Source organism: Medicago sativa, chromosome 6 (genome assembly GCF_051527215.1).
Source record: "Medicago sativa cultivar Bolivia chromosome 6, Bolivia_mono, whole genome shotgun sequence".
Taxonomy (NCBI): domain Eukaryota; kingdom Viridiplantae; phylum Streptophyta; class Magnoliopsida; order Fabales; family Fabaceae; genus Medicago; species Medicago sativa.
Genome location: NC_140754.1, coordinates 38,582,976 through 38,597,575, shown reverse-complemented (window position 1 = coordinate 38,597,575; position 14,600 = coordinate 38,582,976). Strand labels below are relative to the sequence as shown.

Sequence of the window (14,600 nt, the reverse complement as noted above, 5' to 3'; positions counted from 1 at the left end):
AGCCTTGATCTTAAGAGCCATGTTTGGACGAGACCTTCTCAATTTCTGTTTGACAGGAGGGCATTCAGGTCTTGTCGGTATCCGATGTTCCACAATCTTGGGATCTAGACCCGGCATATCTTCATAGGACCATGAAAAGACATCTGGATAATCATGGAAAAGCTGAGTAATCTTCTTTTTCACCTCTGGCTCAAGTGCAGCACCAATTTTGATCTCTCGCTTGTTCTCTTCAGTTCCCAGATTGATAAGCTCAATCTTTTCCTGGTGAGGCTGAATGGCTCTTCTTTCTTGCTCAAGCAGTCGAGTGATCTCATACGGTATCTCTTCATCATCCTCCTCATCTTCGGCTTTATATACAGAGAATTTAAAATTTGGAGGAACCGTAGGGTCGCTGTGTTCAACGGGTTTATTATGGTTCAATCTGCATAATATGATTGGAATGTTTTTAGAAAAATGTTTTTCATGCAGATTTTTGAAATTAATAAGAAAATACAGATGTTTTGGTTTTTTCTGGCATTACCATTATTTCCAAGAAAAAGGCACTAAAAGTAAAAAACAAAGAGTCGTGGGAAAGACGGCAACTTTTATTGATAACGGCAATGCCGAAACAAACATGCCCTTACAAAGACATCACTTTCGCCTTGGGCAGAGCGAAAGGATTGTTATTTTGAAAACAAAGAAAAGCATGAGCAACAAGACACATTACATGGAAGCATGCATGACTAAAGGAACATCGATGGCCTCCCAATTTCTCACAGTGCCTCCTGGTACAACAAATGTAGGCACATGACTACTTTCAGCAGTATTTTCAGCAATAGCATTGATAAACCCAGCACTATAGAAAGTTCCTGTTGAAACGCCTGAGGTCGGGGAGAACCCAAGGCCCTCTTTGCGCTTGTTCTCCAAAATCTGTATCACTTTGCCCCAGCCAGCAGCTTGCCCTTCTTGAACAGCTTTCTGGGCGTCTTTCAATGAAGTCATACTAGCACTAGCTCTCCGGGGTTCCGCACCTTCAACAGTCAAGCCTTGAAATGACGTTCCTTCAGCAGACCCTGCTTCAACACAAGAGAAAGATGACACTTGGCTAACCAGATACGCTTCTTCACCATGCACAGTGACAAGCTTACCATTCCTTATAAACTTGAGTTTTTGATGCAGAGTGTAAGTTACTGCCCCAGCATCGTGAATCCACGGTCTTCCGAGGAGGCAACTGTAAGAGGCGTTGATGTCCATGATTTGGAAAGTGACCTGGAATGTCTCCGGTCCAATGGTGATTGGCAAATCTACTTCTCCAAGAACATCCTTACGAGATCCGTCAAAAGCCTTAACCAAATAACTGCTTCCCCTTAGGGAAATTCCATGATGACTCAACTGTCTCAGTGTTGACTTAGGCATTACATTTAAGGACGATCCAGTGTCCACCAACACGTTGGATATCATGTCAGACTTACAGTGCACTGAGATATGCAAAGCTAAGTTGTGGTGTTTCCCTGCTTCGGGGAGTTCATCGTCACCAAACCCCAAGTTATTACAAGTAGTAATGTTACCCACTATTCCATCGAACTGATCCACGGAGACTTCATGATCAACATAGGCCTATTTCAGCACTTTCATCAACACTTTCCTGTGAGCTTCTGAGCTCAGGAGCAAAGACAAGATGGATATTTTTGACGGAGTCTGCAGCAGCTGGTCTACAATCTTATAATCGCTCTTTTTAATGAGCCTCAAAATTTCGTCCAGATTAGACTCTTCAATGGATTGGACCAATGGGCTGGCATTCTTGTCAACAGGAGGAGCAACCGGTGGAGTTACTGTGGCAGCAGGTGTAACAACCTTCTTCTGGAACAAGGGTGGACGAACCATTCCACTTCTCAGAGTTGTAGTTTCTTCAGCAATGTTACTAACCGCAGCTGGGGATACCAGAGGCACCTCTACCCCATTCTCAATCATAGTTGCATCATACTTGTAAGGGATTGCCTTAGTGGAGGCATAAGATACCGGGCCAGGTAGTCTGATCAATAAGGGTTCAACATTCCTTGTCTGAGGCACACTCCCAGCAGGAGAATCATGAAATACTGGCACAACCACACAAACATCACTGGCAATCAGGTGTTTGCTATCCATTAGGCTTTGTATATCACCTTGCACCATACAATAACCCATAGGATTTTGGAGACATTCTGAACAAGAAGCATGATCGTGATTAAACAAGGAAGCTTGGCAAAGTTTGACATGTAGTGGCACCAAAGGAGTAGCAACATTACGGACATCCAAAGTGGGATCCTCTTGAGGAACACGAACTCCTTCGAAAGCCTCGATCATGTTAACGGCCGCATGGTTTGGAAGTGGATTGTCATGAACATGTGGGACACTATTTTCAAAAGTCAACCGTCCTCTGTCTATCAGATCCTTCACAACATACTTCATAGCATAGCAACCTTCTTCATCGTGGCCTTGAGCGCCCTGATGGAATTCACATGTGAGATCCTGTCGGAACCTGGGAGGCAATGGCGTGGGCGGAGGCTTGCCTGGTCTGGTGACGCAATGTCCTTTAGCAAGTAGAGTTGGGAGCAGATCAGTATACCGCATTGGTATTGGTGGAAAATAAGTCCTGGGCCGAGGACCCTGCTGTTGCTGCTGTTGCTGTTGAGCAGGAGGCTGTTGTTGCACCTGCTGAGCAATGGCATTAACGGGCACTGGTGGTTGACCCGGTGGTAGAGGATATTGCTGGTAGAATGGTGGGAAGAAAGGATGCTGAGAGTACTACATATATTGGTAGGGCAGAGATAACTGAGCAGCATTAATAGGAGCGAGAGCAGCTGTAGACTGGTTACCGGACACCATTCCTACTTCGGATTCTTTCTTCTTATGGTGGCCATTACCATACTTCTTTGGCGCGCTAGCTGAGGACTCACCTTTTTCAAGAACAATGATGCCCTCTCTGACAGCCTCCTCTAGACGAGTTCCCATAGTAACCATGTCGGAGAAATTATTTGGTGCAGAGACTATCATTCTTTCAACATATTCCTTCTTCAAAGTCTTCAGAAATGTCTGTGTCAGTTCTTCCTCATCGAGTCGAGGAGAAACACGGGCAGCTGCCCCTCTCCATCTCTGAGCATATTCACGGAAAGTTTCATCTGACTTTTGAGACAAAGACTTAAGAGAATCCCTATTCGGCTTCAAGCGAGTGTTAAACTCATAATGATTTTCAAAAGCAGCAGCGAGTTCTTCAAAAGTATGGATATTGTCTTTGCTCAAACCAATGTACCAGTCTGCCGCATCTTCCATCAAGCTATCCTGGAAGCAGTGGATCATCAGCGCATCATTATCTGCTTAGTTGGCCATCTTCCGGACTTACCGAATGACATGGCTATGTGGACAAGAAGATCCATTGTATTTGTCAAAATCTGGCACCTTGAACTTCTTAGGAACCTCAAATCGGGATACCAGGCATAGATCACGAGCCTTAGCAGAAACATCGTTCCCACGGCTAGCTTTGACCTCGCGGAGTTCTCCAGCTAGCTCTCTTAATTGTTCTCCCATATCCTCCATTATAGGGTTTTGTCCACGCGGAGTGTCAACATCGATTACCTGTTGCACAGTGTGCACAACTGGATCGGTAACAACAGTAGTCACTTGAGGCATGGCGGTAGATGTAGAAGCAACAGTTGTTACAGGAGTCTGTCCTTGATTGCCAAAACCAGAAATACCAGCCGCAGTATTGGGAGAATAGAAAGCTGAGAGTCCATAGGGGCGCCCATTGGGCATAACAAACCGAGCATCAGAAGCCACAGTGGATAGTGGGATGGATGGAATCATTTCGGTAGTAACTGGGACGGATATGGCTGGTTGTTCTTGCGCAGCCATCAGAGTAGACATAGTGTCATGAGCCTTAGCCAAGTCTTCTTTCATAGCAGCCAGTTAAGCGCGGAGCAAAGCATTTTCTTCTTCAAAGTTAGCATGTTTCTTCTCTTGTACAATCTTGTCTGATGAACTCTAGCTGGTTGGTGAACCTTGCGTGCACGAGCCACCTTTCAGACTGCGGCGGAAGAAACCAGGAGGCAATGAGCACGAGGGAAGTTTTTTGTGACCAATGAATGCACATGATGCATGAGATGTGTAAATGCGTATTCAAAAAAGACTCTTTTTTGTGTTATCGAAGGGTTTTAGACAAATTAGAAATTTGTAAACATTACTAAACAATTGAAACGTCATAACCAGACGAAACAATCAAACATCACAAGGTCTTACAAGATAATTCCCTTTGAAATACTAAGCCAAGGGATAAACTTTGAAATGTAAAACAACAATAACAACCGTAAACAATAACAGGAAACAGTAATCCTCAAGCATAGGAAGTGGAAGGATCATCCTCAGACTCAGACTCAGACTCATAGCTGCAGTATCGGGCATAGAAGTCACGGGCACTCCTAGCCCTCTTGGAATCCCTCATAAGCAACTTATCCTTTTCTTCAATTTCTTTTCTAGCCTTTGCCAACTCTTTCTTCAGTGTCAAAACCTCGTGAGTCTTCTGCTCATCTTTTCCATCCAAAGTCATGATCAAATTCTCAGCCTCATAGTATCTAGTCTTCCATTGATGCTTCTCTCGGCTTTCCATAGCTAGATGCTCCTGATACATCTCCTGAGTAGGCGGTAGTAGAGGCAAAGGCATGGTTGGAATAGATGCAGACATATATCTCATGGCGGGGTAAGGCATGCCAATCTTCTCAGCTTGGTTTAACACACATTGAGTATAGGCCTCATGAGCAATACCGGACCTCACACCCATATGCTTCACCTCTTTCTTCCGAAGCTTTGACCAAGCCTCTATGAAATCGTCTCTTATCCCCGTGGGAGCGTTGGAGTAATGGAAGAAGTAAGGAGATGTAGCAAGATAGATGGGCTTCTCTTTCATTGGGAAACCAAATTGTCGCAAGGCAAGCTCCGGGTTATAGTTGATTCCACCTCGGGTACCAAGGAGAGGTACATTAAGAAACTTTCCACCACCGAAGATGATTTCCTTGACTCTAGAAGCGGGAGTGAGCCAAACGACTTCATTAGGGGTGAGAGCCATGATCCTCTGTGAAATAGTCCAATTCTCTGGATTATCATGGAAAGACTTCGGAAGGTGCGAAATAAACCACATATAGAGGAGAGGTACACAACAAAGAATGTATTCACGACCCTTGCCAGATCGAACGTGAATAGCATGGTATGTGTCAGCCAGCAAAGTAGGAACCGGATTTTTGGAATGGAAGATCATAATAGCATTCATATCCACGAAGTCATCAAGGTTCGGAAAAAGGATAAGCCCATAGATGAGTAGTGCAAGAATAGCCTCAAGAGTGTCCTGAAAAGTAGTTTTGAGATTGGCTTTTTCAAGTAGATACTTCGAAGTGAACCCTCGGATGTGAGCCTTAGTGACAAGATTCTTGGAGACATTGGAGGTCTTGAGATAGAGATCACGGGCAATAACCAAAGGAATAGGAGGATGTTTAAGACCCGTGAAAGGTGTCCCCTTGGCAATAGATAGATCCTTCAAGCAAGAATAAGCCTCGAGTGTGGGTACCAACTAAAAGTCGGGAAAAGTGAAGCACCGATAGTCCCGATCATAAAACTGCACTAGAGTGTGCACAAGCTTCTCATCCACATTAGTCCGGAGAAGAGTAAGTAAGTCCCCGTAACGATGTCGGAAACCGGTAGGATCCTTGACCTTGAGTGCCAAATCTCTCAAACTAGCCAAATCTGTTTCCTTGAACTTGTAGGACTTAGTCTTCCCCATTCCTACAATGTTTACAAATTCAATTTTGTCTTAAGCCCTTCGATAAATGCATGGAAAAAGGTTTATGCATGTATGCATGTATGTATGTTCACCTTCAAGTACGGAGAAAACATGGTGGGTTGAATTTCAAAGTCAAGGAGTCATGGGTGGACACGGTGTCCGGTGAAACTAGGGCTTTGGATAATAGTAACCGGGTTCTAAAAAAGTTCCCAAGTTGCAACCTCTCCGACGTATATCATGGTGCCACGAGACAAACACTCGCTCCATGATTATCCGTAAGAAGGTCTAACTTGAGTGTAGTATCGTGTGACGACTAGAACTCGAGACAACACTCGGTTTAGCCTCCGCACTACATCCTAGAAAATGGCCATGGATGGGTTCGGTTATCTACGGTCCATAGCGTCATAGAACAATTGGAAGCAAAGTGCCTAAACGCGACAACACGCGCCGACAACATCACCCCCAAAATGCCTCAGCTATGTGGGATTGATCGCATAATCCAATACACGAGGCAACCCTCGGAATGAATTGTCGATTATATCCCCCCTAAATCCTAAGTTCACTCAGCCCGGGTGTAGGACTTTGATATTCTCACCCCCACACGTTTGTAAGAATTTAAACATTTATTCACATAAGAAAGCAAAAAGAAGCAAGTAAAAACAAGAGCGCAAGCGTGGAAATAAAGACTAGGCGTAACTCTCGAATCTCCCCAGTGAAGTCGCCAGCTGTTTTATCTTGGTTTTTCGGTTGTCAAACATTGATTAAGTTTGAACCTTTTTAACCTTTGATATCTCCTTTTTTCTTGGGAAGGGAAAAATAAGAAAAACCCTTGAGAATCGAGGTCCGGGAGTTGTTTTCGCTACGGGAAGGTGTTAGGCACCCATAACGACTATAGTATCCTATAGGAACCGTCTTTATTTTCTACGCGCGCGCTCTATTTTTAAATGCTATTTGAAAAATGTTATTTACACCTAAGGGTTTGCTAAGTCAAGAATTGGAGGGAGAAGAAGGTGTTTGAATTTTTATTTTATTGGACTTGGAGAAGTTTTGACTTCTTGCCTACATACCCTTTTAAGGGATCAAACTCCATGTAGTTCTCTTCCAAAAAAATGTTTTTGTTTTTGTTGGTTGATTTTAATTTTGAAAATGGAATTTTGAAGAATGAGAGAGTGAGGTTTCAAGGACATAAGATTTGGAAAATGTGAGGTGGAATTAGTTATTTTGCAAAAAAAAGTCTAAGTATGATTAAAGTTCATTAAGGTTTTTGTTTAAGAAAATAAAGGGGAAATTCAATGGGATTTTGATCCCAAGGTTTCTTTGGAAAATTATTTGAGTGAAGTTGTTCATGTTTTTGGAAAAGAGAATTTTCTAAGTATCGTGACTCCTAAGCATACATCTAAAGCATACATTCCCTAAACATACATCTAGAGTATCCATGTGATGTGTGTGCATGTGTCGGTGCTTGTGTCAGTGTACATCATTAGAGTCCATTGTCCTTTACATATGCCCTAATTTACATTCTATGGTCTTGCAAGGAATTAAAAGCATAAGGTAAAGTACAAAAATCCCTAAGTTTTTATATGCTAAGTCTTGGCAATAAAATTAAAGTGCAAGAAATAAAACTAAAGCTAAAGAATGAAATATGCTCATGGAATGTATGAAACATGAAATGAGAGGGTTAGTAGCACAAGATATAACAGGGTAAAGAAATAAGCCAAGAAAATGTTAAACAAAAGTGGTAAAATCAACAAGAACAAAGTGTCAAAATACACCAAAAATTTACCATAACTTCTCAATATGCCCATGACCTATAATTCTCTCATCATAGCACTTTTCCAAAGATTTTATTGCAGCCACACTTTTAGACACATTTGGCACTTTATTTTCACAATCAATTATTTACATGACTTGTAAATCAAGAAACTAACAAATCAAACCTCAAAACAGTAGAGAATAGCACCAAATCAGAGGCATGCAAAATTGTAAATTTATATATCAAGGATTAATATATCATAGCAAGATTTTAGGATCAAGAACATGCAAAAACTTCACAAAAAAAACTAACAAAAAGTAACACAAAATCACAAGAAAATTCCACATATATTTTTATCAATTTTGAACATACCAAAATATCATGAGAAACAAGTTTCAAGTGTCAAAAATAGTTGCAAGAAAGTTCACAAAATTTTTAGAAGTTTTTAACAAGATTTTTAACAAAAAATGAAAAAAGAATTGAATTAACAAAGAACAAGTTATTTTCATGTATTTCCATCAAGATTAATATGTAAAACACATCAAAATTCATTGAAAATAACAAGAAAATATTGAACAAATTTTTTATGAATTTTTATCAAAGTTTTTAGGCAAACAGTGGTGCAAACAGCAAGAAACAATGTGAGAATAGCACAAACATAGCAAGAAAACGAAATCCAGTCAAACAGAGGCCCAGGCCCAAGATCCTGTATGGATCTGGATTATCCAAACGCATCAGGGGCGTTGGATTGATCCAGTTCCTCCTAACCCTAGATCTAACGGTGGAAACGCAGCCTAGAGGCTTATATAAGCCTTACTCCAACGTTTTCTTCATTTTCCCTTCTTCTTTCTCTCTCTAACTTCTCTCCTAGTGAGAGAAGCTCTGCAACCTCTCTTCTTCTCCGATCATCTTCCACCGCCAGTTTCTGGAATGAAACGGCTGGAGAAGATGAAGATTCATCGGAATCTTCATCGTCACCGCCGTGAATTCCAGATTCCGGCGAGACCTAAACAACTTCGATCTACATGGATCTAAACCCTAACTTGCTCTATTTTTCATGCTGATTACGAATATGAACTTAGTTTCACAAAATAAACGGTGAATCTTCGTAGATCTACATTTTAGGGTTCGGTTTTCAAATCTTTTCAATCTTTTCAGAGTTCTTCGAAAGAACAAGTCTTAGAACTTGTTAATCTGCTTCGATTCACCGTTTATTTGTGTTCGTAAATCTTCGATGAGCTTTTGCAATGAATGCGAAGAAGTTTTTGTGAAGTTACCTGGTTTTAATTGGAGATTCGAACAAAAGATCCACGTGAGCTTTCTGGTAAGTTTGAACCGAAAATAAATCGGTGTTCTTCTCTTCTTCTTCTTCTTCACTGGTTCAAAACTTGCTTCGATTCTTCTTCTTCTCAAACTCAATCCCTTCGTGATCGTGCTTGAGTTTATCACCGTTGGTGATGAATTTGCACCAGAATTGCGAAGAAAACAAGTTCGATGATGAAGATTCAGCAATGAATCACTGAGAACTCTTGTTAATTCTTAAGAATTTAGTTGAATCTTTCATTCTGGAAAATTAGGGTTTGATGAATGTTCTTGATGATTTCTGAAAGCGGTTATGATTTTGATCTTTGATTCTGGAGAGAGAATTGTGGAATGGTGTTTGTGATGTGGCGTGTTGTGAATAGAATCTCTTTTTGTGATTGTGATGATGTGGCCTTTATATAGGCTGCCATGTGTGCTTGAGAGCCAATGAATTTGTGACACCTGTACTGGACTGTAACTAACTCGGCATTGGACTGTTTTGGGACTTAGGGACCTTTCTGCAATTATTGAAAATTGAAGGACCAAAGTGCAATAATAGAAAAAGGACTTAAAACAAAATTACAAACATTTTGAGGACTAAAATGTAAAACTGTCAAAGGACTAAAAATGCAACTTTAACCACTTGAAGGACTAAAATGAAAAAAAAGGGACTAAAATGCAAATAATAAGACTTTAAGGACTAAAATGCAATTAAAAATAAAATTGGGTAAAAAATGTAAATTGAAAACAACGTAAAGTGAAACCAATAAAAAACACAAAAAGGGCTAAAATGAACCAACTACATAAATGAGGTACTTCAAAGTAACCTCCCTCTGTCAAATTTTTGTGTGAAATGACCAAAATACCCCTAGGGACTAAAATGACTCAAAATGACTCAAATGCAACTTTTAAAACGGTTTTTAACTGGCAATTAAAGCAAGAGTTTATACAAGCAATTTGAAAAGACTCAGAGACAATTTTTAGGGATTAAAAAGAGTTTGAATGCAGGAAATGACTAAAATGCCCTTTTCCATGAATTTTGCAAATAACATTGAAATAAAATGCAGAGAAATATGCAACTGATCAGAGACAATCTTCAAATAACTTGGAACCCAAGAAAGACCCTTTGGATGGTTTAAAATGCAAGAAAACATAGACAAAGTCACAATTGAAAATTTTTCAAAACAAAGACAGTAAAACATGCAGCTAAAACATAGTAAAATATCAGGGTAAACAACATCAAATTGGCAATCTCTCAATAGTAATAGACACATATCAGAGATGAAAAAACATTTTGAGCAAGTATTTTTAGGTCCAAAATTAGGCTATAACATAAATAAATAGATCACAACAAAAATGATAATAAAAAAATAGATCACAAAAAATAAAATAATAAATAATCATATTTGTGATGAATCTCACATGGATTACTCGCGGATTATTTTGACAGTAATTGCTGGCGAATTGTTCCGCGAGTAATTACTGAGGGAATAATCCTTCAGTAATGATATGTCAGTACTGCTTTCCATTACTGAGGGAAAATCCCTCCAGTAACATTACTGACGCCAGTATTACTGAGGGAATTTATTTCGTCACCAAATCCGCCACTAATATGTGTTACTAAGGGATTTTATGCTTTATTGAGGGTTTAATTTCGTCAACAATAAGCAAAATTCTTGTAGTGCACACTGCCAACATCACATGCTCTTACTACAATATAAAAAATGCATTCCATTCTTCACGAACTCATACATTGAGTCTAGCACGGGTTGGTAAGTATCTGTTAAAACAAGCCAAAGAAAATTCTTGACCTTCAGGGGGAGTTTAAGCTTCCAAATACCATTCCATTGCCATGATAATATGTGTTGCAACATGGTATCATCATTATTAATTGAAAATTGAATATATTTGTTTGACCGTTTAGAAGCCCTATAAGATGGTGTCCAATAAGCCAAAGCCAAAGATAAACTAGGCCAAAAACTGTAGGAACAAAATGTGTTTAACAATGAACCTTTGAGACTTTTGATGATAACAAGGTATTAAAAATTGTCGATTGGATAAGCTAATATTTGTTCAAGTGTACAGGACCATAGACAAAATTTTACATCTTAAATAGGTTTTGGATGAACAAAAGAAAGCTAAGAAATCAACAAAAAGGAAGCTTAAAGCGTCTGAAGAGAAGTGCTCCTGAAGTCAAAAGTGCTCCCGAAGACAAAGTGCTCCTTAAGTGATCACGTCTTCAGAAGCAAGTTCATCAGAAGCTGAAGATCACCAGAAGCTGAATTTCATCAGGAGATGCAAGACTTAAAGTTTCAAGGGTTGTTCAATGGATTTAAACTCGTCTAAGCATTGCAGAAGACTAGAAATGTAAAGCAACGGTCAATTTGAGAGTATCTGAAGGCGTTAAATGCTTATCTTCAAAAAGCGTTGACAAAGTGCAATTGTACGAAGTGTACGACCACTACCTCCACTACTCTGTTTTGTCACTGCTACAAGACAAGAAAAATAGCTCTGCTGCAACGATGTTCGTTCACAATGGGAATGGATTTGAAATTGATCCTTAATTGGACAACTACCATTTCAGGCAAAAGATCATTGGTGATTCATCAATGCTTCAAAAGACTCGTTTTGATGTGCTAGCAATTTCACAACGTCCCTTTCACACCTCTATATAAAGGAGCGAAGACTCAAAGATTGGTAATGCTTAACAAGGACTCAACAACAATTTACAAAGTGTCAAAACTCTGCTGAAATTGTTCTGCATTCAAAGTTCACTTAGAATTTCTGTTTCAAAGTTCATATCTTAGAAATTCTAGAGTCTTAAGAGTTTGTATCTGATATGTATTGTGAAAACCACTAATTGTATATCAAGTGTTCCACCTCAAACATTTTTCTTTGTAATTCTGTTTGATTAGAAGTCTCTTGTAGTTGTGTTTGAGCATTAGAAGTCTCTTGATTGTGTTCTTGAGCATAGGAATTCTTTTGTAGTTGTGCTTGAGTAGTTTGAAGTCTTTTGCTAGTTTTAACGGTGAGAATCTAATCAGATATTACATTATAGTGAACTCTCCTTGGAAGTGAAATGGGGACAGGACTACTTCCGGTTTGTGGAAGGAACCTGTATAATTGCTTTGTGTCTTTCTTTTTTCTCTCTCTATTTTTATCCGCTGCAAGTTAGTTCTGAACATCACATCAGAAGCAGTTTATATTTGCTTCTGGTCAGTGTGTTTCAGCTTAGGAGAAAATGAAGAAAAAGCTAACACAATTCAACCCCCCTTCTTGTGTTTTTCTCACCTTCAATTGGTATCTAGAGCCTTGGTATGTTGTTTTAACACTTAACAGTGTAATAGAAAAAGATCTGAGAAAAAAATGTCTGGTGATTCTTCCAATGCTGGATCTTCGAACAACAATGTTGTTCCCTATGATTGTGGTGACAAGAAATCTAACTTTGGAAAGATTCCTAAGTTCAATGGAGATCCTGAAGAATTTTCTTGGTGGAAAACCAACTTCTACATCTATGTCATGGGTTTAGATGAAGAACTATGGGACATACTTGAAGATGGTGTTGGCAACTTGGTCCTTGATGAAGAAGGAGCTGTTGTTGACAGAAAGAAACATACTCCTGCTCTGAAGAAACTTTACAAGAAGCATCATATTATCAGAGGAGCACTTGTCACTGTTATACCTAAAACAGAGTATATGAAGATGAGTGACAAATCCACTGCTAAAGCAATGTTTGCTTCTCTTTGTTCTAACTATGAAGGCATCTGATTTGGCAAGTGCACCAAATACTATCGAAGTAGTAAAAATATTGATCCTACGAGGACTGTTTTTAATCTCAATAATTCAACTACGTTGTACTTTAGGATGTATAAAAGTTGTTTTGTTTTGCCACTAGGCAGTAGATTGGTTTGATTGCATAAAAGTAATTGCTGAAAAAAAAATTGGTTTTTAAGAATAAGAGAGAGATGAGTTTAGGTCTTTCGAATCATCTATGTTCCCCTAATTGGTATGCTGCACCTGTTCTTATGAATGATTTCCTAGTCACACGATAGTTAACAAAATAGTCCTAATCAATCCCTTGATTTAGGACCCTCCTCTCAAACTACAGCCCCTAATTCCTTAGGTGGTCTAATAATCCTCGAAGGTTTAAGCACGTTAACCTAATATCACTAACAAACGATTATCCATTCCTAGACTAACCATGTTTATTAGAACAATTCAATTAGGTCTAAGTCGAAAGCTATGGTCAGTAGTCATTCGTTCCCACTAAATCATGTTTATATTTGACCAGGATATAAAAAGCATTAAGAACAATTGAATTGAATAAAGACTAAATAATCATTCACAATAAATAGAGTTTCAAAGCATCATGTATCAATTAGGGTTACAAAGAATCATCTCAAACCTAACCTCTAATGGATTTAGCTACTCATAATGGTGTTTACAAATAACATAATCATTAGAGGAATTAAAACATACATAAAGTGATGAAAGGATGAAGAAATCGTCCTTCTTGGCCGTCTTATAGTCTCAGAATCGCACTTTGCTCTCTTCAATTCGTAACCCTGGTTTTGGAATAGACTTCAGCTTAAATTGGCACAGAATATCGCCCAAATCGTGTCACGTTTTAAGTGAATCGTGACACTTTTTCACCTTGTTGAGCAAGAAACTGAATTAGGGTTTCACCAAATCGTGTCACGTTTGACCAATCATGACACGTTTTACTGAATGTTGAATCACTGCATCTGACTTGCCAAATCGTGTCACGTTTTGAAGAAATCGTGACACGTTTTACTCTTCGCATTTCCTTCAGTTTTTCTGCTCTTTTTGCTGCATAAGTCTCCTTGTGAACTCCATTTCGTGATAAAAATACATGAAATATTACGTAATGACAGGATGTCATCAGCAACAAGAAGGTCAAAGAAGCAAAAGCTCTTATGCTTGTTCATCAATATGAGTTGTTCAAGATGAAGGATGATGAAACTATTGAGGAAATGTACTCAAGGTTTCAAACCTTAGTCTCTGGACTACAAATACTGAAGAAGAGTTATGTTGCTTCTGATCATGTTAGCAAGATATTAAGAAGTTTTCCTGCAAGATGGAGACCAAAGGTTACTGCTATTGAGGAAGCTAAATATTTAAACACTTTAAGTGTTGAAGATCTTGTCAGCTATCTCAAAGTTCATGAGATTAGTCTTAACAGACATGAGCCTACTGAGAAGAGTAAATCTATTGCTTTACCATCTAAAGGGAAGTCATCAAAAACTCTTAAAGTTATTGAATCTGAAGATGAGTCACCTGATGGAGACTCTGATGAAGATCCTACTGAGAAGATGGCTATGCTTTCCAAGAAACTTGAGTATCTGGCAAAGAAGAACATGAAGTTTCTACGTAAGAGAGGAGGCTACAAGATCTCCAAGAAAGAAGATCAGAAGGGATGCTTCAACTGTAAGAAGCCTGGATGTAACGCCCTACTTTTATTATTTATTATTTTATTGAGATTAGATGTCTTTTTATAATTTAGTCGATTTATTTTGATGAGTGATATTTTGTTATGTTATATGTTGGTATTTACTAGTATAATATATATGTTATTTGGTGTAGAAATATATTTGTTATTTTGTGTGGAAATATATATGTTATCTAGTGTAGAAATATATTCGTTATTTTGTGTGGAAATATATATGTTATTTGGTGTAGAAATATATTTGCTATTTGGTGTAGAAATATATTTGTTATTTGGTGTAGTGATATATTTATTAT

The 14,600-nt window shown here is 38.8% G+C and overlaps 1 pseudogene; it reads right to left on the bottom strand.

Annotated features, from left to right (window-relative positions):
• Positions 1-702: 702 nt before the first annotated feature.
• On the bottom strand, positions 703-14,217 carry LOC146915006 (uncharacterized; annotated as a pseudogene).
• Between the last annotated feature and the right edge of the window lie 383 nt (positions 14,218-14,600).